This window comes from Thalassophryne amazonica, chromosome 3, assembly GCF_902500255.1.
Source record: "Thalassophryne amazonica chromosome 3, fThaAma1.1, whole genome shotgun sequence".
NCBI classification, from domain to species: Eukaryota; Metazoa; Chordata; class Actinopteri; order Batrachoidiformes; family Batrachoididae; genus Thalassophryne; species Thalassophryne amazonica.
In genome coordinates this window covers 128402061-128427462 of record NC_047105.1, presented here as the reverse complement: position 1 = coordinate 128427462, position 25402 = coordinate 128402061, and the positions used below count along the sequence as shown (strand labels likewise).

The window sequence follows — 25402 nt, the reverse complement described above, 5'->3', positions numbered from 1 at the left end:
TGTTTGCTTCCGAGGCTAAAGCTAGTTAGCTGGACGCTATAAACTCTCCTCTGAACAGATCAAACTTCACTCTGTGACACTCGAATATGTTTTTTGTAGAACTCCAGAAGCACAAAGGTCGACAGTAAACCGGAAGAAGAAGAAAATGCGAAGTTAACGCGAAAAGGTGGAACAGCTGAGAAGTTGTTGAAACAGCAGGTAACTTGGTAGAAACAAACAGATCGCAGAGCAGCAGAAGAAACGAGTGGATTTAAAGAAGAGAAGAAACTAGTCAACGTGCATGCTGTTTTTAAGTCTGAAGTTCGCTGGTCCAGAGCAGGTTTGTCCACTAAACTTTATTTAGACCAACTCCACCACATCCAAATGATAGTTGTTAGTTTGTGTTGGAGTTCTTATTATAGACCGAACACCAAATATCAGCAAAAATAAATCAGACAAAACTGTGATTTATGATGATTAATGAAGGCCAGTTCAGCTTGGTGATGGACTTATGAAGCTGATCAGTTATACTATCAATTACAGTTTTTTCCTCATTTTATACACACAGAAATTGAACAATGCACACAGTTCATAAAATTTGAAGCTCATGAATCAACATGATTTCAAACTGTTGAACTCTGAGCACAACACCATGGTTTCACTCAAATTAGAAGACTGCTGATGTTCCAACTGCGCAGATAGACACAAGTCGACATGAAGAGCAGGAGATTGGATAAGAAAAAATAACCATCATAAGTTCTTTCAGCATATGGGCATTCATATGATTGTATTTTTAGATATATCTGTGTTTATTTGTTATTCTATTTTATTTCTTAATATAACAAGTATTTGATATGCTTAAATGGTTATATTTTAGTGAGTTTTAGTTATCTGAGTATACATGTCAACTGGTGTGAACTGGGTTTATCTGATCAGAAACAAAGGAGTTCGGTTCCAACTGAGGAATACTTTGACTTTGTACAGTACAGGATTACAATAAGAACCAGGTAGAATTAACAGTAACTGTCTGTTTGACCGACCGACCGTTGCAGCAGGTATGTAAGGAAAGGCAAAGGCTATCTGCCAAACTGTTGGGCAAATAAATATAATGTCTTACCTTATTCGCCCAACCGTGATCGTGTATTGACATGTTTATGCATATAAACTACGTTTTTTACACCACTTTTTTAAGGCTCTGTTGCAGTGTGAAAAGCGGCGTATGTTTGTTTGACACATTTAACAGGGCATCTTTAATTGCTACAAAAAAAAAACCCACCACAATGGATGAAAGCAGACAAACTTCATAAGCATTTTGAATGGAAGCCTGTTAATGATGACGAAACAGTTTTTATGAACAAAATACCGCTTGTTGCCTGTAAGATGGTGTTAGTTTAACACAGTTCCCTGGGTGTGATGAGCCATACAGAACCACTTTAGATCACAGCCCCTCCGGGGGCTGCGAACCCTCCCGCAGCCCGAAAATATCCGCCCCTTTTACAGGCATTGAAACCAGAAGTGAACTTACAAGCACGGTCATTGGTTGGTTGTGATTGGGCATATATGCTCGCGTATTTACTTTATTGAACCAATGGTTGGGCGTATAGCTACTCCGGTAAGGAAAACGTTCATGTCAGGTGATCTCTGGGATCAAGGTTGGTGACATGGAAATAGAGACCTGGAATGGACGTCACGTGAGTAGTGGCGTGCCGCACGGCGGCCATTACTAAGAGTGGAGAGAGCACCTTGAGCCTGTTAAACAGAAGCGAAATGAGGGGAAAAAGGCACGAACCATCAACTGCACGAACTACAAAAACAAATTATTGAATACTAAAATGAACTGTACAAGAGCCTTAATGTAATTATGTAACACAAATTACAAGTCGTTATGTCGCAATTTAATATCAATATCCTGAGACTATAATTCAACGCCATAAGTTCTTTTCATTAAGCTGCGTTCACATGCATACAAACAAAACAAACAAAAGTGTGTGTGTGTGTGTGTGTGTGTGTATGTATATATATATATATATATATATATATATATATATATATATACTTGCAGTTGTTTAATATGATATGAAAATTCAGTAAGGTATATCTCATATTATATTCCAGTTGTAAGGTGGAACTATGCTAGTATATAAAGGTATATCTAAAAAGGAAGAATAAAATAGGAGAGTAGAGTAGAGCCACGTAAGTGCCTGGTCTTGAGAACCAGGGATGGTGAATGGCTTTATATCTACTTGTAATAAAATGCTAGTAAAAATCATATATATATGCTGTTGTCATTAAAAGACTAGCAAGGTAAATGACCACAATGGCAAGGCATACTTCAGATTTATTTTAATACATGAGATTTTTTAATCAGCTTGAATACAACTTACAAGGCTTCATTTATAAAAATCCATCGAGAATTATGATGACAGGAAAAAAACACAGTAATTTCCCCAAATTTCCACACTTTACAGGTATGTAAAGTGGCAGGCATGTATGGGTTCATTAGAAAGAGCGATTAAAGGGCTTTACAACAAGCCTACATTTATTAAAATCTGTTAACAAATAGTGACAATAGAGTGAGAAAAGCAGCACAGTTTGTCAAAGTTTTTTTTCACTCACACATGCATAGGTCCATTGGAAAGAGCTTTCAAAGGGCTTTAAAACAAGCCTACATTTATTAAAATCCATTAAGAAATAGCGACGCTAGTGCAAAAAAAGCAGTCAGTTTATTATTGATGATCGGCACATCTCCACCCACCATCTCACCCTTAGTAATGGTGCCTTCCTGTCCTGAGCGACACTAATAGATTGAGGCGCGCACGTTCATTCCAGGTTTATATTTCCATGGTTGGTGACTCCTGCTTTTGGACATCTGTCTCAGCACAGGGACATTTTGGTGTTGTCTCACACTTGTGATTGGTCAGCCTGGGCAGCAGCAGATGATTAAATTGGTCTGTTTTTAGTCTTTCCTCCACTTGGTTATTGACTCTCTCTTTCTTTGTGTGTTTTAAAGTCTTTCTACAAACGTGTCTGAAGTCCAGCAGCTGATGGACATGTTGAAACTACAGCGAACACCTGCTGATGAAGGTATTTTCGCAGACAAGGACGAAGAAATGTGTTGTTTAAAAGAAGGGAACAAAAGAGGTAAAGAACTGGATGCTGGTTTTAATCCTCCAAATTTCTTCCACAGAACAGGTTTGTTCACTCAGCTTTGTTTGTGTTACATATTGACCCAAATAGTGTAAATGTGGAAGTGTGCAGAAATGTGGGTTTGCAAAAGTGAGAAAGAGAGAAAAAGAAGCTGTGATGGAAGTCTGGTCCCAGAAACAGTCTTTGTTAACAGAACTATCTTTGGTTTTGTGACTGCAGTCAGTTTAACCTATTAGCATCAGTGGTGCGAGCAGCCATCTTCAGGTCAGGCAGAGAAACATCACCAGTTTAGAACTGATGCATGTAACTATAGTTACGTGCACCCATCATTGTGTCTGTGTGTCCCACAGTATCTGCCAGTTCTTACATCGTTTGTCCCTTTAGAACCAAAAATTGTTACATTTTTGCCTGGGAGAGATAATTTGTCACAGTGTGGACCGCCGACTGAGCCACCTTATGTCGTTGTAATGTAAGAAATCTCTTTATATGGCTACAACGCTACGCATGCTCTTGGCTGCTTTCCAGTCTGATATTTTCCCATATCAGACAGTTACCTTGATAACTGGTGCGGATCGCGTATCAGATTTGCGACGTTTACAGTTTTCACAGCACAAAATAAAACAGAACAAAAAGCAAACAGACAAATTATGAGCGACTAAGAAGACTATTCTCCGAGCGAATTTTATTACATTGACAAGTTTGAATTGGAGTAATTAACAGCAAACATACTCGAAGAGGACAAGTAAAATGAAGACCAACAAGATGAAAACACAGTTCCGAACAGTCATATAATAAACATATTATGAACCTCGCTTGCTTGTCTGATATTTTCCCGCACAGACATCATGCTCGGTTAATAATCCTTTAGTATTCAGCCTGGATCTCAAGCAGGAACTGCTGAAACCGGCGGTGGTATCACGCTTTAGAGAGAATGAAGTTATTGTTTTTTTCCCACTGGTTTAATAACACAATCCAAACTGAGATGTTTGTCACAGTCAAGTTTAAGTACATTTGCTCCTGTTTCTCTGACTTTATTACAGATCAGTGTGGACGGTAGTTAAAGTGAGATTTGCCTTTGTACCCTAAAATCCAGTGTCACAGTGCAGTGGGGGAAATTCTCACCTCAAAATTAATATTCCAAACAAGAGTACTCAGATTTAACGTGCACCAATCCAGATCCAGATCACTACCAAAATTCAGTGGAGTCTTCCGTGGCTTAATATCTATCTGTGGTGCAAATTTGGTGAGAATCTGTGAAGTGGTTTCGACGTAATTCTTCAAAGCCTATATAAAGTGAAATCTTGATCCAGAATCTGGATCCAGATTGCCTTCAAAATTCAGTGCAGTTTTCCATGTCCTAATATCTATCTGCTGTGAAAATTCCATCAAACTCTGTGCAGTAATTTTGACATAATCCTGCTAACAGACAGACAAATAAATCAGTGCTGATGATTTTATAACGTTCTTGGCGGACGTAATAACTGTTTTCACTTTATTTTTGGCCAACTGGTATTTTGTCAACATTGTGTCTGAACACTAAAACATAGAACAAAACCTTGTTTTCATTGTATTAGACGATAAATTTAAATATTAAAAGAATATTACTTTTATTTATTTTATGTCTGAGATGCAGGAGTTCTTGTTTTGATGAAAGAAATTCCTCCTGTATTCCACTTCATCATGAGGCTGTAAAACTGGGCATACAAAATGCAAAACATGCACTGTGCACAGTTTCTCCAGTCACAGCCAGAGAAGCTGATAACTTCTTCTGGGTGTCTTTCCTCACACTTCTCCTTCTTGAACAGTCGCTCAGTTTTTGAGAACTGTGTACTCCACAGATTTACTACAGAGTGTCATACTGTTTGAATTTATTCACAGTTGATGTAAATAAAGTCCAAGACATATTCAGTGACTTGGAAATGTTCATGTATCCATCCCCTGACTTTTCTGAAGAAAACTGGCAATATAGCTGATTATTTACAGGTATTATACCAAAGTGTTCCATTACTTACGTATGTAACTCATCATCTTGGCTGATTAACATCACTTTGAGCAGATGGGATTAATTAAACAATGAAAACACCTGCTGGAGTCAGTGGCTGCAAAGAAAACCTGCACCCTCTTGGACCTTTCTGGATTGTGTTGGACACCACTGGTATAAACAAATTAAAATATGTAGAGGTGCACCGATCAGGATTTTTTAGGCCAATCACCGATCACTGAAATTTTGATCTGCCGATACGATCAAGGCCGATACCGATCAAGTACATATTTGGATCATACCCAAAATAAGAATATAGGTCTAATGTATAGGACTATTTTTGCATTAAAACTTAATGATGAAAACAGAAAACATGCATTCAAATAAAGACACTAGAATAAACTGCCAACTTTTGTTTTATTACACTGACTTTGTTCTACCAGCAAGCTTTTTTTTTCCTGTGTCATGTTGCTCAGGTTACAGCCTACAGATAATACATTGAGAATGTAAAATACAGCCCTCATTCTATGGAGTTAAAATTGTCTCATTAATATTTGTAATGCACACAGGGTGATCTACAAATAATCATTGATTTGCAAATGTGTTCAGATATCCACAAATGCAAATTTCATATTTGTAACTTGTAAATTGGTCTTTGCAAATAATGTTGTATTTTCAAATATAAACTTAGTTTGTAAAAAAAAAACAAAAAACATTACATTTGTAAAACTGGAAATTGTATTTGTGAATTGAGTTTCAGCATTTGTGGATCACCAATTACATGCATTCATCGCTTTCCTCTGTGATGTAATTTTGAGACATTCTTTTCGCGAAATCCACAGATCCACAAACAAATCGATCAATTTTTTTTTTTTTCGAACTTAGTTGTCAATTCCAGTATCATGGCAGTTCACAATATAAGCAAATCAAATGAACAAAGCTTCTTTGTACTCTCTGTACCTCTACACTCATATGAAAAAATAAACAAAATCAAAATGCCTACTGATTCACAAATACACACTCACTCACACTGGATATCCACTAGATGGCAGTGTGGTTCCATTCATTACACAGCAGTCTTTTTAGATCTCTGAGCCATTTGACTCATTTTGACTTCTGATATGAGCTGGACGGACATGGACTACATGCTCTCCTTGTCCGTCCAGCTCATATCAGAAGTCAAAATGAGTTTACGTCACAGAGGAAAGCGTGTCATGACAGGACCAAGCGCTTCCTGCGCTACTGCCTGCACCGTTGTGATCGGTCCTTTTGATCGGCGCATTTTGCCGACCGATTATCGGCCGATCAAGGCGTGATCGGCCGATAATGATTGGTGCCCGATCGATCGGTGCACCTCTAAAAATATGTGAAATACCAAGTGCTCCAATACTTTTAGGGGGCACTGTATATATTTGTTAATTTCCCTCTCACCCCTCCTCCCTGTGGGTATGTATGTGTGTTCCTCATGCTCAGGTCGTCTACCAGAGGCCTGGAATTTTGAGGGTTCGGTGCAGTATTTTAGATGTTCCAAGGACTGCACTCTTCAGGAACCAGAGACCTCTGATGTTGTGCCTGGAATCTGCTGAAGCCACTCTTCCAATTTGGGGGTTACAACTCCTCTTGCTCCTGTTACCACGGGGACCACTTTTGACTTTACCGTCCGCATCTGCTCCAATTGTTCCTTCTTTCTGATGTCACTGTCAGCTGGGATTGCCACATCAGTCACAGCTGCGGTCTTCCTTCCCTTGTTAACCACCACTATGTCTGGTTGGATGGCCAGCAGCTGATTGTCTGTCTGGAATTTGAAGTCTCACAGGACCTTAGCTCTGTCATTCTCAACCACCTTTGGTGGCGTCTCCCATCAGGACTTGGGGATTTCTAATCCGTATGCAGCACAGATGTTCCTGTACACCTGGCGTGCCCAACCAGTTGATCGCATGGCACTGGTGCTGTAACGGACAGTGCTGCGACAACTGACTGATGCAGAGGAGATAAAAACAAAAATTATCATTTTCATTCAGAGTGGGAGGAGGATTATTTTTTGTTTATTTGAAAGACAAATCCATCTGTCTTATCTGCACTGCAAATGTGGCTTTACTGAAGAAAGGGAATTTGGAGCAAGATTTCAAGACTATTCACAAGAGCTACGATGCAAATTTCCCGGCTAAATTACCTAGCTGCACAACAGACTGTAAGTATGGAAGTCATGATGGATGTGGCTAGTAAGATTGCGTGTTCTGTTTGGGTCAAGACAGAGGCGATTATTCTGTGTGTACCTCGAGGAGACAGGTGCAGAACACACAGATCTGCTGCACACAAATGTTCAGACCATGCTGAATATGCACAGCTTTTGGATTTAGCCTTTCTCACTGATCTGACTGACAAGCTCAAGGACAAACACATCATCAACAGGTTCAGGGGCCTCAAGTACAAAGACTTGCGTGGACTTTCTACTAAAAGTTGTTGTACGCCAAAACCCAGTATCTGGCGTAAGCACAAAAATATTCAGATGTATGAAAGTGTGTGTAGCCATGAATTCACACACGTTCCATTTGTACACCCCACTAAACATGGAATAGAGTGTGGTACCAAACTCCTTCCTGGCCACGCCCTATTTAAATATGCAATTTCATGTAAATAGACCCTTGGAGCAGAGATTCCCCACGACGTCACATCAGACAACATGAAGACAGAAAAGAAATTATACTATAGATGACTGGAAATTATTTACACTTGCTATCAAGCAGGTTGTAACAGTGTGACCTGCAAAACTGTTCACACATGGACATAGAACTTAAGCGTCAGGACAAAGACTGTGAGAGTGCACGTTCAGAGTTCTCAGCAGGATTTTTCTTAGTCTAATGGGATGGAAAAATCACCTTAAAAAGCCGGGGATTCAGGGGATGCTTTGGCTTTATGCATTTATTTTCTGTATAATAATTAATGGCTCAGCGTTTGTTGTCGTAAAAGAGTCAAATGTAATACAAATTGTAATATTTTTTACATTTCTATATTAATGATAATAGAAAACACAACAATAATAGTAGAAATAATAACTAATAATGCTACAATACTATTTTAGAGAAAGAGAAAAAAAGAACCTGATTAAAAACACAACAGAAAATATAAAACCAACTAACAATTTTTTTTAATTGAATTGAAGATTTATTTTGAACATAACAAAAGAAAAAATAAAACAACATTCATTCATTCATTCATTCATCTTCTACCGCTTAGTCCAATTAAGGGTCGCGGGGGGCTGGAGCCTATCCCAGCAGTCATAAAGCGCGAGGCGGGGTACACCCAGGACAGGACGCCAGTCTGTCGCAGGGCCACAGACAGACAAACAAATACAGACACACCCACACACACACCTACGGACAATATAAAGATTCCAGTCCACCTAACCCGCATGTCTTTAGATGTGGGAGGAAACCGGAGCACCCGGAGGAAACCCACGCACACACAGGGAGAACATGCAAACTCCACACAGAAAGGCCACGGGAATTGAACCCACAACCTTCTTGCTGTGAGGCAACAGTGCTAACCACTAAGCCACCGTGTTGCCAATAAAAGAACAGACAACGTAAAATTAAAGTTAGTTCAAAAAGGAGTGAGAGAAAGTCGAAACTTATCTAATCCGACCCCTTCTCCCTGTATAATGATTTACAATCAATAATAATTATACAATACAATTTTAGAAAAAAGACAGACATAAGGAACCCAACAAAACAAAACACAACAGAAAAAATAGACCCAACTAACAATGAACATAAATAATTCCATAAACAAATATAGAAATAAATAATAGTTTCCCGTGAACACCTCTTGACTCTCACACTTTATCCCTGTATCCCATGAAAACGCATTCCTTATATTTTGTTTTAAACTGTTGAATGTTTGGACACCACTTTAACTCCTCATTCATACCGTTCCACAGTCTCACCCCACAGAATGAAATGCGGAATCATTTCTTGTTTGTGCGGATTTTGTTCATTTTGAAATTGTATTTCCCTCGTAATTGATATCCCCCCTCTTGATCCTTAAACAATTTCTGTATGTTTTCTGGTAAAAGGTCATTTTTTGCATTGTACAAGATCTGTGCTGTTAATTTAATAGTTTTGATTTTAAGAAGAGTGAGTATGGTCTTGATAGCTGACATTATGAATGACCCGTATTGCCCTTTTTTGAAGAATAATTAGTGATTTCATTGAACTCATAGTTATTACCCCAAATTTCTACACAGTAATTGAAATACGGTAAGACAATGGAACAGTATAAGATGTGGAGTAATTTATGATCCAGAACATGTTTTGCTTTATTTAACACTGAAATGCTTCTTGATAATTCAAGTTTTTTTCAAGTTTTTCAAGTTTTAAGGCACATATAATCTCATTCGCATACCCTCAAATACTTTTTTTTTTTTTTTTGCTATACAGATATAAATACAAACATACATTCATCACCATTTGTCACACCGATGCATATACTGTGCCTCCTCAACCCGAAAAGGAGTGGGAAGAAGTATAACTTAGAAACTCCCACCCCTAAGTAAAATTCACAAAATATAAAACTCATGGTAGAGCAATAAACTACAACAATCACCCATCATCCATCACCACCATCAATTCTTTCTGCTTGCTTTCATATTTGGATGTTTTTTGTGAGGTACACATTCAATTCTCAATAGCAGTATACTCAACAACTCCATATTCAATTATTCAAACCCATTACAAGTCATCAATATATACCCATATACGCACATTCACCTATACGTGTACACCTATATACAAGTACATGAAAACCCATACACAATTACACCATACATCTATGCATGCATACATATTGTCCTTTTCATTTATACTTTTTTATATTCGAATGTACAGTTAGGTACTAACAATTGTATCAATGGCTTTCCATTATTTTCAATTCATTTAAAGTTTAACACATTTTTACCTTCTAAGCAATTACAAATCTTACACCCTGATCATTACTATCATAATGCCGTACACCTGATACTACTGTTCAGTGTCTATACAATAGTCTACACTATACAATAGTCTACTAACTCTATAAGCATTTTTAACTCGTTTATGTACTCTGATAACATAATTTCTTCATATTTCTTTTTGAACTTATAAATGTTTCCACACAGTTTAATGTGGTTGTCCAAATGATTCCATAACTTGACTCCACATACCGACACACACAAACTTTTCAGAGTAGTTCTTACATAATGTACTATAAAGTTACCACAGCCCCTCAATCCATACTCTCCTTCTTTCTTACAGAACAGTTTTTGAATATTACATGGCAATTCAATTTTATTAACTTTATACATTAGTAATGCAGTATGAAATTTTACCATGTTAGTCATTTTTAATAATTTTTACCTGATAAACAATTCATTTGTGTGGTCTAGATATCCTACTTTGTGCAAAATTCTAACTGCACGTTTTTGTAATATCACGAGGGGATGAAGTGAACTCTTACACAACCCCTGGCAAAAATTATGGAATCACCGGCCTTGGAGGATGTTCATTCAGTTGTTTAATTTTGTAGAAAAAAAGCAGATCACAGACATGACACAAAACTAAAGTCATTTTAAATGGCAACTTTCTGGGTTTAAGAAACACTATAAGAAATCAGGAAAAAAAATTGTGGCAGTCAGTAACGGTTACTTTTTTAGACCAAGCAGAGGGAAAAAAATATGGAATCACTCAATTCTGAGGAAAAAATTATGGAATCATGAAAAACAAAAAACGCTCCAACACATCACTAGTATTTTGTTGCACCACCTCTGGCTTTTATAACAGCTTGCAGTCTCTGAGGCATGGACTTAATGTGTGACAAACAGTACTCTTCATCAATCTGGCTCCAACTTTCTCTGATTGCTGTTGCCAGATCAGCTTTGCAGGTTGGAGCCTTGTCATGGACCATTTTCTTCAACTTCCACCAAAGATTTTCAATTGGATTAAGATCTGGACTATTTGCAGTCCATGACATTGGCTCTGTGTCTTTTTGCAAGGAATGTTTTCACAGTTTTTGCTCTATGGCAAGATGCATTATCATCTTGAAAAATGATTTCATCATCCCCAAACATCCTTTCAATTGATGGCATAAGAAAAGTGTCCAAAATATCAACGTAAACTTGTGCATTTATTGATGATGTAATAACAGCCATCTCCCCAGTGCCTTTACCTGACATGCAGCCCCATATCATCAATGACTGTGGAAATTTACATGTTCTCTTCAGGCAGTCATCTTTATAAATCTCATTGGAACGGCACCAAACAAAAGTTCCAGCATCATCGCCTTGCCCAATGCAGATTCAAGATTCATCACTGAATATGACTTTCATCCAGTCATCCACAGTCCACGATTGCTTTTCCTTAGCCCATTGTAACCTTGTTTTTTTCTGCTTAGGTGTTAATGATGGCTTTCGTTTAGCTTTTCTGTATGTAAATCCCATTTCCTTTAGGCAGTTTCTTACAGTTCGGTCACAGACGTTGACTCCAGTTTCCTCCCATTCGTTCCTCATTTGTTTTGTTGTGCATTTTCGATTTTTGAGACATATTGCTTTAAGTTTTCTGTCTTGACGCTTTGATGTCTTCCTTGGTCTACCAGTATGTTTGCCTTTAACAACCTTCCCATGTTGTTTGTATTTGGTCCAGAGTTTAGACACAGCTGACTGTGAACAACCAACATCTTTTGCAACACTGCGTCATGATTTACCCTCTTTTAAGAGTTTGATAATCCTCTTGTTTGTTTCAATTGACATCTCTCGTGTTGGAGCCATGATTCATGTCAGTCCACTTGGTGCAACAGCTCTCCAAGGTGTGATCACTCCTTTTAGATGCAGACTAATGAACAGATCTGATTTGATGCAGGTGTTAGTTTTGGGGATGAAAATTTACAGGGTGATTCCATAATTTATTCCTCAGAATTTAGTGAGTCCATATTTTTTTTCCCTCTGCTTGGTCTAAAAAAGTAACTGTTACTGACTGCCACAATTTTTTTTCTTGATTTTTATAGTGTTTCTTAAAGCCAGAAAGTTGCCATATGAAATGACTATAGTTTTGTGTCATGTCTGTGATCTGCTTTTTTCTACAAAATTAAACAACTGAATGAACATCCTCCGAGGCCGGTGATTCCATAATTTTTGCCAGGGGTTGTAGTTGTTACCCCATACTTCAATACAGTAAGTTAAATATGGCAAAATCAATGTACAATATAACACACGAAGGGCATCATGCTCTAACAAATATTTAACTTTATTAATAACTGAGAGACTTTTGGAAACTTTACTCTGTATATATCTAATGTGCTTTTTCCAGCTTATTTTTTCGTCTATTACACCAAGAAATTATATTCTGATACTTTTCAATTTGAACACCATTTATACATATCTTTAACTCTGAATTTACTTTGTAATTTCCGAAAAACATAATTTTAGTTTTATCTAGATTTAAAGATAATTTATTTGTGTCCATCCAACTTTTTAGTTTATTCAGTTCCTCATTAATAATACGGAAGTTCACTATAATTTTCAGTTGCATAAAATATGTTTGTGTCATCCGCAAATAAAAATTCTCATCATTTTGGAGATCTTAAATACGTAATTTATATTAAATTAAATAATTTTGCTCCCAAAATGAACCTTGGGGTACTCCACATAAAATTCCAAGTTATTTGATGTAAACTCACCCATTTTCACAAACTGCTTTCTCTCTGTTAAGTAACTCTGTATCCATTGCAGTGCAACTCCCCTAATACCATACATTTCTAATTTTTTAATCAAAATTGAATGATTAAGAGTATCAAAAGCTTTCTTTAAATCTATAAAAATGACAACTGCATATTTCTTTCTCTCCATAGCATTGGTTATCTCCTCTATCGCTTCAATTACTGCCATTGAAGTGGACCGCTTACTCCTAAAACCATATTGACATTCATTAAGAATTTCATACTTTCCAATAAATGACTCTAATCTATTGTCATATAGCTTTTCCAAAATTTTAGAGAATTGTGAGAGTAGAGAGACTGGTCTATAGTTTGTAAAAATGTGTTTATCTCCACTTTTAAATAGAGGAACAACTTGAGCCATTTTCATTTTGCTTGGAAATTTTCCCGTTATAAAAGAAATTACAAATATAACAAGTGGTTTAACAATACTTTCTATTACTTTTTTAACCAGTATCATGTTAATATCTTGAAAATCAGTTGAAGATTTACTTTTAAATTTCCTAACAATAGTAATAATTTCAAGTTCATCTACAGGAGAGAAGAAAAAATGAATTTCTATTTCTCTCGTAAGTATTGGAGCATCAGGACCTTTACCAGAAATTTTATTGGTAAATCCGGGCCAATATTAACAACAACAAAAAAAATCATTAAAATGATTTACAGTTTCACTCATATCACACTTATCTTTATCTCCTTCTCAATAAAATAATCTGGATATATCATTGTTTTTCTCCTTCCATGCTGCATAAGATCTTTTAATGTTCCCCAAACCTTTTTGGTATTAATTTATTCATTTCCAGTTGTTTTCTGTAATATAATTTTTTACTAGTTCTTATTCTTATTAGTTTATATTGGCTTTCAGCTTCCTTAGTTTTCAATTTAATCAATATTTTTGTAAAGATTATTTTTCTTTCTACATGCATTCTGTAGACTTTTGGTCATCCAAGGACGTTCCACAAATCTTTTTTACAACTATACTTCTTAATTGCACAGTGTGTTGTCATATAATTCCATAATATCTCCGTGAACTTACTATAGGCGCGTCCTCCACATTTTTCTCACAATAAATTAAATTCCAATCCTGGGAATTTAAGTCATTGTTCAGGGATTTAATTGCTTCCTCCAAGCAAACCCTTTTATAGATATGTTTTTTCCCCTCTCTCCCCTTTTGTTATATATAATAAACACTGGTGGATGGTCAGATATATCACAGACCATTAGACCGCCTGTAGTGTCATTCATAGTGCTGTTTGTGAAGATGTTATCAATTCAAGTGGCAGCTGTGATTGTTACCCTGCTAGGTCTAGTTATAGTCAGATAGAGCTTATGCCAAACATCATATTAAGGAAATCATTGGTCCATTTGTGCTTTGTGTGATTTAGTATATCTGCTATATTAAAATCTCCACATATAAACATAGTTTTCTTTTCTTTCCTTGAAAATATTTTCCTACACAGTCATTGAATAATTAATTCTACGTCAGCTCCTACAAACAGCTCACAATTACATTTTTCTCCTTATCATTATGGACTTCAATTGTAACAACTTCTAAAACATTATCTATAGCCAAAGTCATATCCTCTACTAATTTAAACCTAATGCTGTTATGAATATATAGTGCCACTCCTCCACCTATTTTATTTTTCCTATTAACGTACTTGAGTTCATATTCTTCTATTTCAAAGTTAATACCTTTGTCCTCATTAAACCAAGTTTCTGACAAAGCAATTATACTAAATGGATGTGCAAACTGCTGTATATATTCTTTGATAACATTAAAATTAGCATACATACTTCTACAGTTGAAGTGGATAATTGACAATTTTTCCTTCATTGTCATAGCATGTAGAAAATCATCAACAGTATAATATTTACAATCAACATTAAATGTAGAGTAAAAAGTATTATCAGGGTCTAGTTCATTTTCTAAGTGTTGAAAATTATATTCAGTATATGAAAATAGATCCAGCTGCTCCAAATGCATTGTCCTTTGGTATAATTCTGAATCTGTACTCATTTTTTTTCAAGATAAAATGAATTCTGTGTTATTAGTAATAATCAATCAAAGACTTACCATCTCTCGATCCATCTTTGTCTTTGTGTTCATCAAAAGCTCAAAATCCACCAGTGACTAGATCTCTAGGAGGCGTCCCCCATAAATATCTAAATCACTGAGGTTCTTAACCACCAACACCTTAGCCTCCTCCGGTGATCCATTGAGCTTAATAAAGACTTTGCAGTTATTTACCCAAGTGCTTTGGATCTTTTTTAGTTTCCTCAGGTGTCTGGCTTTTTGGGCAATTTCGGCATTTTTCCAGGTCAGGTGTTCGTTCATACAGACATTAGTACCTTTCAGTTTTCTTCCTTGTTTAATTAAGGCAATCTTTTGCTTGAGATTTGCAAATGCAATATCAGGGCTGGGCTTGTCCTCTCGTCTTCTTCTCGGTAATGTGTGACAGACTTCCAAATCACTCACATCCAGTGAAATATCGTGCACATTGAGAAAGGCTGCTACCTGTTGCTCAGTAGAGCCCGACTCTTCCTCACTGGGCTCATTCCGGTTGTTATTAGCATCACCGCATGAACATACGACCGGGGTTTGATCTTAAACCCCGTGATTACAATATCTTTCATTCTTGTATATTGTTCCAGCTCATCAACTCTCCTTTCAAGATCTGTGATCCTCCTGCTCTTTTCCTTGTTTTCTTCTCATAATTGCTTCACTTCATCAAGAAGCGCAGTGATTTTCTTTTGGTCCTGACGGATTAAGGCAACATCTTCCATTAAAGTATCAAGTGACTTTCTGATTTTGTCACCCTCCTCCAAAGAAAGGTTTCTTTTCGGTGGCATCTTTGGACACAAATTATATATACAAACCAAATGATATATACAAACCAAATAATTTGGTTTGTGTGTATATTTGATGTGTGGTTTCCACCTGATTTTCTCATCTATTATTACCCCAAGAAATTATTTTCATCAACCCTTTCAATCTGCACCCCATCTATCTGTATTTGTACTTGCTCATTGTTTCTGCAGTTCCTAATAACATTAGTTTTGTTTTATTTAAGTTCATGACAATTTGGTTCAGTCAAACCATAATTTCAATTTGTTCATTTCTTCAGTGATTTCCTATACCATTTCTTTTAAATTCTCCCCAGAACAGAAAATATTTGTGTCATCAGCAAACACCACCAGTTCAAGTATCTGTGACACCTTAAAAATATTATTAATATGCAATATAAATAGTTAGGCCCCAGCACTGACCCCTGCGGTACCCCACAAACGATGTCCAAACATTCAGAACTGACATCACCCATCTTAAAAGTGTCCCCTGCCACGCCATGACGTTTTTACATATTCTTGAAGAATAAAAGCTTTTTCCACATGTTGTCTTTGTTTTTTGTTTTGTTTTTTTTTACCATAAAATCACAACTGAACAAGGATTTAGACGTTTCGTTACTCATCTGAGAATTTGAATTTACCGCCTCTGAGTTGACCTACTTTTTCGCTGCGACGGATGTGACGTCATTCGGTAAATGTGTCGCAGCGTGGCTCTGTTTACCAATACGGCAGACATGGACAGCGAAGGCATAGTGAGCGATTATAGCGAGGATTTAAGTAACGTATCGATTATTTTGAAGAAGATGAGGACGTTTCTGAAGATGATGACATTTCCTTCTCATATCAGGGTCAGCTTTGCAGGTAAGTTGTCTATGTTAGCTCAATAATACCCTAACTTTCAAACAGTATTTTGTTATGTATATAAGCTATTTTTTTTTATTAATTTTGTTTTAACTTCTGTTTTAGGACTTTGGTGGCGACCCTTCATTTTAATGAAAATGCAGGGAGACAACAAAAGCAGACAAAGCGAGAGAGACCAAGGTTCAGAATATACTTTCCTTAGTGGAAAAGAGGAGGACTGAGAAAGTTAGCCACAGATCCACATGTGATATGTGGAAAATGAAAAACAAAAACAAAAACGGTTATTTGTGTATTTTTTTTATATAGCATGATAAAGTGAATAAATACAATTTCACATAAGTTTCACATTGTTTCATTCAAATGAGAAGTGTTTTACAATTTGTTAAACATTTTATTCAGTCTATGTGAGCGACATAGCAAAAGAGGTTCTTCAGATCTGCAAAACACCAAACTAACCAGAAATCCCCACCAATGATCCTCCTCCACTGAGCAGCCAACCTGAATGGACAAAGCTGAGGCTGATGCTGCCAAGTGGACCAGGTACCACCGATGAGCCCGACCTCTCACTCCAGAGGAGGAAACTGGAAGCCAGTGTAGTCAGATGATGGTGATGGAAAAGTACTCCTTATTTTGAATACAACACAAGCTGGTAGTGGCAACCTTCTGTGCCTTCCCAAGTGTCCCCAGCACAACCGCACAAATTGCTGATATGCAATATGATGATACTTTCTGCAACAAAAAATAGCATGGATTTATGTTCAAAACAACGGTTCATTGTTTCTATATTTGAATATTTTTTACTTTTTTCTATAAACCATGTAAATGAAACTTTCTATTTCATGTGCTGACTCGTACTGTGGAGCATCATGTAGGCATAGTGTGCCACTCTGAGGACGTCTGCATCCAAACACACAATCGAGAAACTAGCCAGCTGTGTGACACATTGAGGATTTTCGCCACCATGTTGCATCTCCGTCAGGACTGCAGAAATTTCCCTGCAACAGCGAGACTCGATCACGAGTGGCATCGGCTGACTGTGTTCACATGAACACCTGAAAAAAAACAGAACATTGACATTTTTGTGTTTTCCAAATATACATATGCATGTAAACTGAACAACCTGTTTTTTGTTCAGACTTCTGTTCATTCAAAGTAGATTAGATGTGATACAATTTGATTACAAATGCACCGTATGTGTATTTTAGACAGGAAAGTCTTCATTTAGCATAAACATTTTTCTACAATATTATGCCTGATAAAATTTGATAGAAGTAAAATAGAAGTAAAATTTTCTTTTATTTAGAAATCTCCCCCCCCCCATCCCATTTGGGTCTACAGCTTTTCAGATAAAGATTTGCAATCATTTGCTTTGAAGAAAAAGTGAAGAATTAGCAATCACAATAAACTGACTTATAAATGATATATACAGAATGTACAGAAACTTTATTTTCAGTGATTTTAGAATAGACTCCTGAAATTTAAGCACACTGTGTTGCTCAAATAATTTTGCATTATTTACACCGTTAATCTCTTCATCAGAAATGTCCTCATCTTCTTCAAAAACAATCGATATGTCACTTAAATATTCACTATAATTGCTCACTATGCCTTCTCTGTCCGTGTCTGCCGTATTGGTAAACAGAGCGGCGCTGCGAAAAAGTAGGTCAACTCAGAGGCGGTAAATTCAAATTCTCAGATGATAACGAAACATCTAAATCATTGTTCAATATAATTTTATGGTAAAAACAAAGACAACATGTGGAAAAAGCTTTTTATTCAAGTATATGTAAAAACGTCATGGCGTGGCAGGGACCATTTAACAAACTGCTGTCTCTGTTGTAAACAGCTTCTAACCCAGTCTGATACAATAGCTCTGATGCCATATCTTTCCAGTTTTTTAATTAATATTTCTTAATGTCAGTAAATATTCCAGCTGCCTATTTCTTTTGTTCAATGGCATGTGTGATTTCTTCAATTGCTTGTATTATTGCTTATTATTATTGCTGATGTTGTACTGTTTGATCTAAAACCATATTGGTTAATGAACATAAATAAATGAATATAGAAATAAATAACTGTTTCCTGTGAACACCTAGTGACTCTTAAGCCTCCACTTCATCCCTGTCTTATTTAAGTTTTCAATTTTGTTTCAGTCAAACCATATTTTCAGTTTGTTAATTTCGTCAGTGATTTCCTCCAGAACTATCTGCCAAGCTAGAACTGCACTCACTGCAGTTTCTTGTCCAGACTAGTCCCAGATTGCATTTCAGAGCTCCTAGAATTCAAACATTTTAGTGCAGGTGGTGTTGGGGGGTAATTTTGGCTTACAGCTTTTTTTTTGTTTGTTTTGTTTTTCACGACTTTCATCCCTGAATATGTCAATCGTGAGTCACTTTTGTGCGGATTAAAGTCGCTCACTGGGACTCCTGTCTTGTTGCGAGAAAGAAACAAGAATTGTCCTCCGTTCTGTTCACACAGCTCCAAATGCTGCGTGGCTCTCTGCCAAGTCAAGTTAGAACAATACAGTCCAGTCAGAATTAATAACTTCAAAGGGAAACACCGTTTAAATCAAATGACACCTCTTTCCAAATGTTGTAATTCAAACAAACTGCAATTGATCAAAACATTTTTCCTCCCAAAATGAGATGTCCTGCGCTGACGTGCAGCAGCCGGCCGAGCTCAGCTCAGAGGAATGGAGAGAAATTCATGCCAAAATGTCTGAAAGGAAATGCTTTTGACAAAAGCTACAGATTTTGTTTATTTCTGTTTATGTCCAGAGATTAAGGTTCCAGTGACCAATTTCATATTTATTTACTTTAGGACTCAATAAAATGTTAACATAGAAAACCTGTAAAGCCTACTTTTAGTACACAGAAAATTCACAAGAGGTATTGATAAGGAATCAGATCGATAAGCAGAATTGATAATGGCATCGATATCGATAAAATCTTATCAATACCCATTCCTAATCCAGAGTAACACCTGGCATGAATGTCCAATTCTTGAATCTATTGCAGAAAGACAAGCACCCCAACTTCAGATAAACTGCACAGAATTTGACTGGATTTTTTAGATCAACATATTTGTGTAAGTCGGCCTTTTCACATTTGAAGTCAAAATGCAGATCCAATGTGACTTGATGACCACCTTGTGGCCTGCTTACGGCTGGCACTCAGCTCCTACTATCTGGACTATGAGAGACCAGCTGCCTCTTCTCAGTGCCAGAAATCCCACTAAGGTAGGGAACAAATTTTCCAACTTGACTTAGGCATTGTGTTATTTGAGTTGATATGGGCCAGTCTGTAGCTGTTCTGTATGCCCCCTAGCCTGCCTTCTGCCAACTCCACTCCCTCAGTCCAGGTCACTTTCCCTCTCTTTACCACCATTCGGCCACACTTATCCGAATGACATCCCGATATTCTCACTGTTAGCTTTCGGCAAGCTATGCAACCATGATCTTGAGCTGGAGACCAAAATACGAGTCTATCAAGCCATCATTTTACCAACACTTTTGTATGGCTCTGAAACGTGGACTACCTATCATTATCAAGTGAGATATTCCACCAAAGATATCTTCGGACAATCATGAATGTGAAATGGTATGATCGTGTCACCAATGCTGTAGTTCTTGACCGAGCTTGCCTGACAAGTATTGAGGCTATGTTACACCAAAACAGACTGAGATGGTACGGACATGTGGTGAGAATGGATGCGCAAAACAAATGGATGCATCTTCCAAAACAACTTCTCTTCACTCAACTTTCTACTGGATTGCGTTGTGTTGGCACTCCTAAGAAGAGGTACAAGGATGTCCTTAAAAGAAGTTTTAAAGACTGTGAGATTCCTGACTGGGCTACAGCCCCAGCAGATTGGTTTGGAGGAGAATGGTTTGTGATGGCATTAAGACCGTTGAGACCAATAGACGGAAAGCTGCTGAAGCTCTGAAACAGTTGGCAGCCTCCTAGTTAGATGCCTGTATGAATTTCTTCTGGACCGCCATGCTCGTGTCGAGTGACAGTGATGATGATTCTCACTGTAGATCCTGGCAAGGTGGATCAGTGAGTAAATGTCTCCCTCACTCTTGGCATGCAGCTTGATGTCATCTGTGTAGAGTAAGTGGCTGATAGCTATTACCACTACTATCTGTCTATCTATTCATTCCTTGTGGTCAGAAGTGGAGTGCGTCTTGAAGTCCATCCTTGAAGTCCTTGTTTATTCAGTGCATGTCTTATAGTTGCTACTGAAGCACTTGTACCAGCCTTAATCAGATCATCTTGTAGGTGTCTTGTCTTCTCTTAGTTGTCCTGACTAAGTTACTATGGGTCCTTGATGAAATTATGGGCTTTCTTCCACGGCCAGGCAGGTTTGCAAGTGTTCCATAAGTTTTAATCTTCCTTATAACGCTTTCAATGGTGTCTCTTGAAATGTTACGTTTTTTGGGGGAAAACTTCTTAAACCCAAAGCCCTTCAGGTGTGATGACATAATCTCCTCTGTCAGATTTTGTGGAAGCTCCTTTGTCTTTCCTGTGATTGCACCTCACCTTGAGTACTTTCATGGGTGGGGTTTATATTGGCATCACAGCTGAAGTGAATGAAGGATCATTATAGAGTTCCCAAAGACTTAATTGTGTTTCAGCTCCACTTTCGGGCATAAAAAAACTGGCATACGGCTTTAAAAAGAACAAAATTATATTGGTGTTGAATAATTGTGACATGGCTATCTTAACAAAACATACCGTTTTGTTACCACACAAATACTACATCAAGCATTTTTTTGTGTGTTGATTTTATGTATCACTGAACTCATAAAGAAGTAATCCAAAGCAGAATCTTGCTCTTTGAAAAAGTTTAATTGATAACTGCAACTGCACAAACCTTGTTCCTAACTTCCATGTGTGAAAACACCCTTTGATTTTATTTAATAATTTATATTTGTGAACACAATGATTTTTTTTTTTGCACACCACCTCAGTCTCCACAATTTTGGAAACCAGGGTCCACAGTTTAAAGCCACAGACATCAGAGCAGAGGATCCTCATTTTCCTGTCAGATTTGAAAATCACAAAGAATGTTTAACACCAAATTGCTCCACTTCATGAAGATTTACATGAGACATCACTGTGAAGCTCTTGGACCATGTTTATCCAGTGGTGGGTACAGCTAACAAAAAAGTTAGCTTTGATAACTGGTAATCAGCTAACTAAAAAGTTGTTTTTTTTTAATGCTAAACCGATAAATTGCCTAAAACCTTATCAGAAACTACAGCTAAGCGATAACCGATAACTTCCAGTTTTGCCTCCCATACGCTGTCAGCTACTAATAAGCCGATTTTGAGTTTAAACACTGCCAAAGCTTCTAATAGAATCAAAGGTGATCACAAACCCAAACAGCCAATGAGCCAGCGCTTCTGTCTTTGTGCCCTCTGCCCAGTGCTGTAGGGAAGATGAGTTTCCTCCGCAGGGTGGCTGGGCGCTCCCTTAGAGATGGGGTGAGTAGCTTGGTCACTCGGGAGGAGCTCGGAGTCGAGCCGCTGCTCCTCCACGTCGAAAGGAGTCAGTTGAGGTGGCTCGGGCATCTTTTCCGGAGGCCCCGGGGAAGACCCAGGACACGCTGGAGGGACTACATCTCTCGGCTGGCTTGGGAACGCCTTGGGGTTCCCCGGAGGAGCTGGGGGAGGTGTGTGTGGATCGGGAGGTCTGGGCAGCTTTGCTTGAGCTGCTGCCCCCGCGACCCGACTCCGGATAAAGCGGAAGAAGATGGATGGATGGATGGATGTAAACTCTTAAAATGTACAAAGTGATATATAGCACATATCTGTTAATTTTAAAATAATGCACTAATTCTGAAGATTTGAACATTAACACACAGCTACCCAAAGGGATTATGGGTAAACTAAGCCTCCGCTCATACTGATTGGTTGATTCATTCATTCTATGTAAAACCCAACATAAGTCAATGTCATTTTTTTTATGTGTATAAAAAAAAGAAGAAATTTTCAAGATCCCGCTAGACAGCGTGGAGTTGTGTGGCGGTTGGAATCGCCTTTTGAATGCTTGAATAACGATGTCAGTCGCACAAAGAAATGCCCAGAATGTTGGTATTTTGGTCGTTGAACTTTGCGGTGCGGTGTGATAATAACACCTCAATCAGTCGCTCCATGCGGCGTCATAACAACCGATCGGTTAGCTGCTCCATGCGACGTCATAACAACGAATCAGTCAGCCGCTCTGTGCAACGTCATAACATCTGATCGGTTAGCGGCTCCGTGCGGCGTCATAACAACGAATCAATCAGTCGCTCCGTGAGGTGTCATATCAAGCCTGGTTCACATGGCAAGATAATTGGGCCAGTATCGGACCCGATCTTCCCCTTCCAACAATCTTAAGGACGCCCTGACAATCGTGATGACGCTAAATATTCCTGCCGTTTGTCGTATGTTAAGAGCACTCTGATCTGCTCAGAAGATGTGAGTAGCTAAATGTGACATGCAGCCAATCAGAAAGCGAGGTGTCTGATGTGGGAATGTTTGTGTGTGAAATCGGTTTGTGTGTGTTGTTACCATGTGGCTGACACCACACACTGTACAACTAAACCTGTCAGATCTATGATTTTTTTTTTTTTTTTATCTCCACGTGTGTGTGGTCTCTCAGGTTTTGGAAACCTAAAGATAATTTTAAAATCCTGCGGTCGACAACACTGTGATATAACCGGTCACCAGTAGATGGCAGTGTTCTATGCATTTTGACTCTGGTTATATCACACGGCCTGAATCACAATTTAACAGACTTTTCAGCTTTGCAAATGCTTTTGTTTACACAAATGAAAAACTGACATACTTTACAAAAGCACATTTATTTATAAACAGCAACACACGTTACATTGATTCACTTGTTAGTTTTTACATAGAATGAATTAGTCAACCAATCAGTATGAGTGGAGGCTAAGTTTACCCATCATCCCTTTGGGCACCTGTGTGTTAATGTTCAAATCTTCAGAATGAGTGCATTATTTTAAAATTAACAGATATGTGTTATATATCCACTTCGTACATTTTAAGAGTTTACATTAATGTAGTTATTCTATCTGGAATAATTAAATTTATAATGCAAAACCATAAGTGAAACCTGCTTCCTATTTCAAGACCTCTGCCTCATCGCTGGACCACTGTATGGGTTACGGAATAATGATTTTTTTTTTTTTTTTTTTTTGTGTGGTAATTTGGCAGCCAGGCCCCTTCTGCTGGTGCTCCTTTTAGCTACCTCACTGCTGCAAAATACATAGCAGACAGGAGCAAAAGAGATTATAAATGTTTTTCAAGTTACTAGCCATTAAAAAAAAAATGTTAGCGGTCTTAAAGTTATCTGAACTAAATTTATCAGAAGATTATTGGTCCGGTAATGGTTTTAAAACATATCTGAAAAGCTAATCTGCTAATGAAAACATTAGCTTTGATAATTATCAGTTATTGAATTAGCTGAACAGCCGGTCTGCTCTGTGTCAGTGTGATCCCGTCAGATCTCAGAAGCTAAGCAGAACAGGATCTGGTTAGTACTTGGATGGGAGACCTCTTTGGAGCACCAGCAGCTGCGTGTGTTTCTCCAGGTAAAACTGGAGTTGTGTCAGGAAGGGCATCCGGCGTAAAACTTGTGGCAATTACCAATGCAGACTGGGCTGCATCCACTGTGGCGACCCCGAACAAAATTGGGAGCAGCTGAATGAACAACAACAACATCAGATAAGCTGAGCAGTGCCCACCACTGCGTTTATCAGATGGTAAAAAGTGCTGTAAGTGAAGTCAATTAACATTGTGTTTAAAATCAGCAATGTTATAAAATATTAATTAAAATAGTTGCCATATATATTTTTAATGAGTTGTAATGTCACTATAGATGTGTTCATATCATATTGAATGAATTTTGACATTATGTTGGAGTCCAGCTAAGTATGTGTGAAATGTAAAACAAATCCTCCTGATGTCCATTTCTACTTTATCAGTTCCATCAGTGCAGTCAGTGCCATCAGGTTAAACACACCACTCTGCTTCTTCGTTTTAATTAGTGTTCTAACATTTACTGTTAATTTAATTGTTTTTTTTACAGACATGCAGCCGTTGTTGGTGATTAAAGAAGAAACTCTCCCTGAACACCAGGAATGGAATCTGAGTGTTGACCAGGAGGATATTAAAGAAGAAGGGAAGTTGTGGATAAGTCAGCAGGGAGAGCAGCTTCAGCAGCTGGAGGAGGCAGATCGCACCAAGTTTGGTTTCACTGCCGTCTTTGTGAAGAGTGAAAATGATGATGGAAAACCAGAGTCACCACAGCTTCATCAAAGCCGAAGTGATGAGAGCAAAGAGGCTGAGCCTGTAGCCAGCAGCTCATCTGTACACAGAATACTGACAGTAGAAGCTGATGGAGAGGACGATGGAGGACCACAACCAGCCAGTAACTCAGGTCCAAACAGTCATTTACAACCAGATACCAGTGGCAGGAGTTCAGACAGTTCTGGAACTGAGACTGATAACAGTTATGACTGGAAACAGACCAGAAAAGTTCAGTCTCATTTTATCGTTCAAAAAAATATCAGTGTTGTTCATTCAAGCAATTGCAACATTGCTGAGAAACCAGTTAATTGCTCTAAACATGTAAAAGCATCTGGCCACATGAACAAGTCAGAGCATCACAAGGGGAGGCAAGCAAGTGCAAAACCATTTAGCTGTACTGATTGGAGTAAAAGACAGAAACAGAAGGGCACTCTGAACAAAAACATGATTCATACAGGACAAAAACAATTTGGCTGTTCTGAATGTGGTCGAAAATTTGTACGAAAGGGCAACCTGAAAACACA

General features: G+C 37.8%; 1 long non-coding RNA gene across 1 annotated transcript; it reads left to right on the top strand.

The window, feature by feature from the left end:
• Nucleotides 1–193: 193 nt before the first annotated feature.
• LOC117507594 lies at nucleotides 194–24689 on the top strand. The gene is made up of 3 exons (XR_004559779.1): nucleotides 194–319; nucleotides 2990–3171; nucleotides 24658–24689. It is a non-coding gene; the product is annotated as an uncharacterized LOC117507594 (long non-coding RNA).
• Nucleotides 24690–25402: the final 713 nt, after the last annotated feature.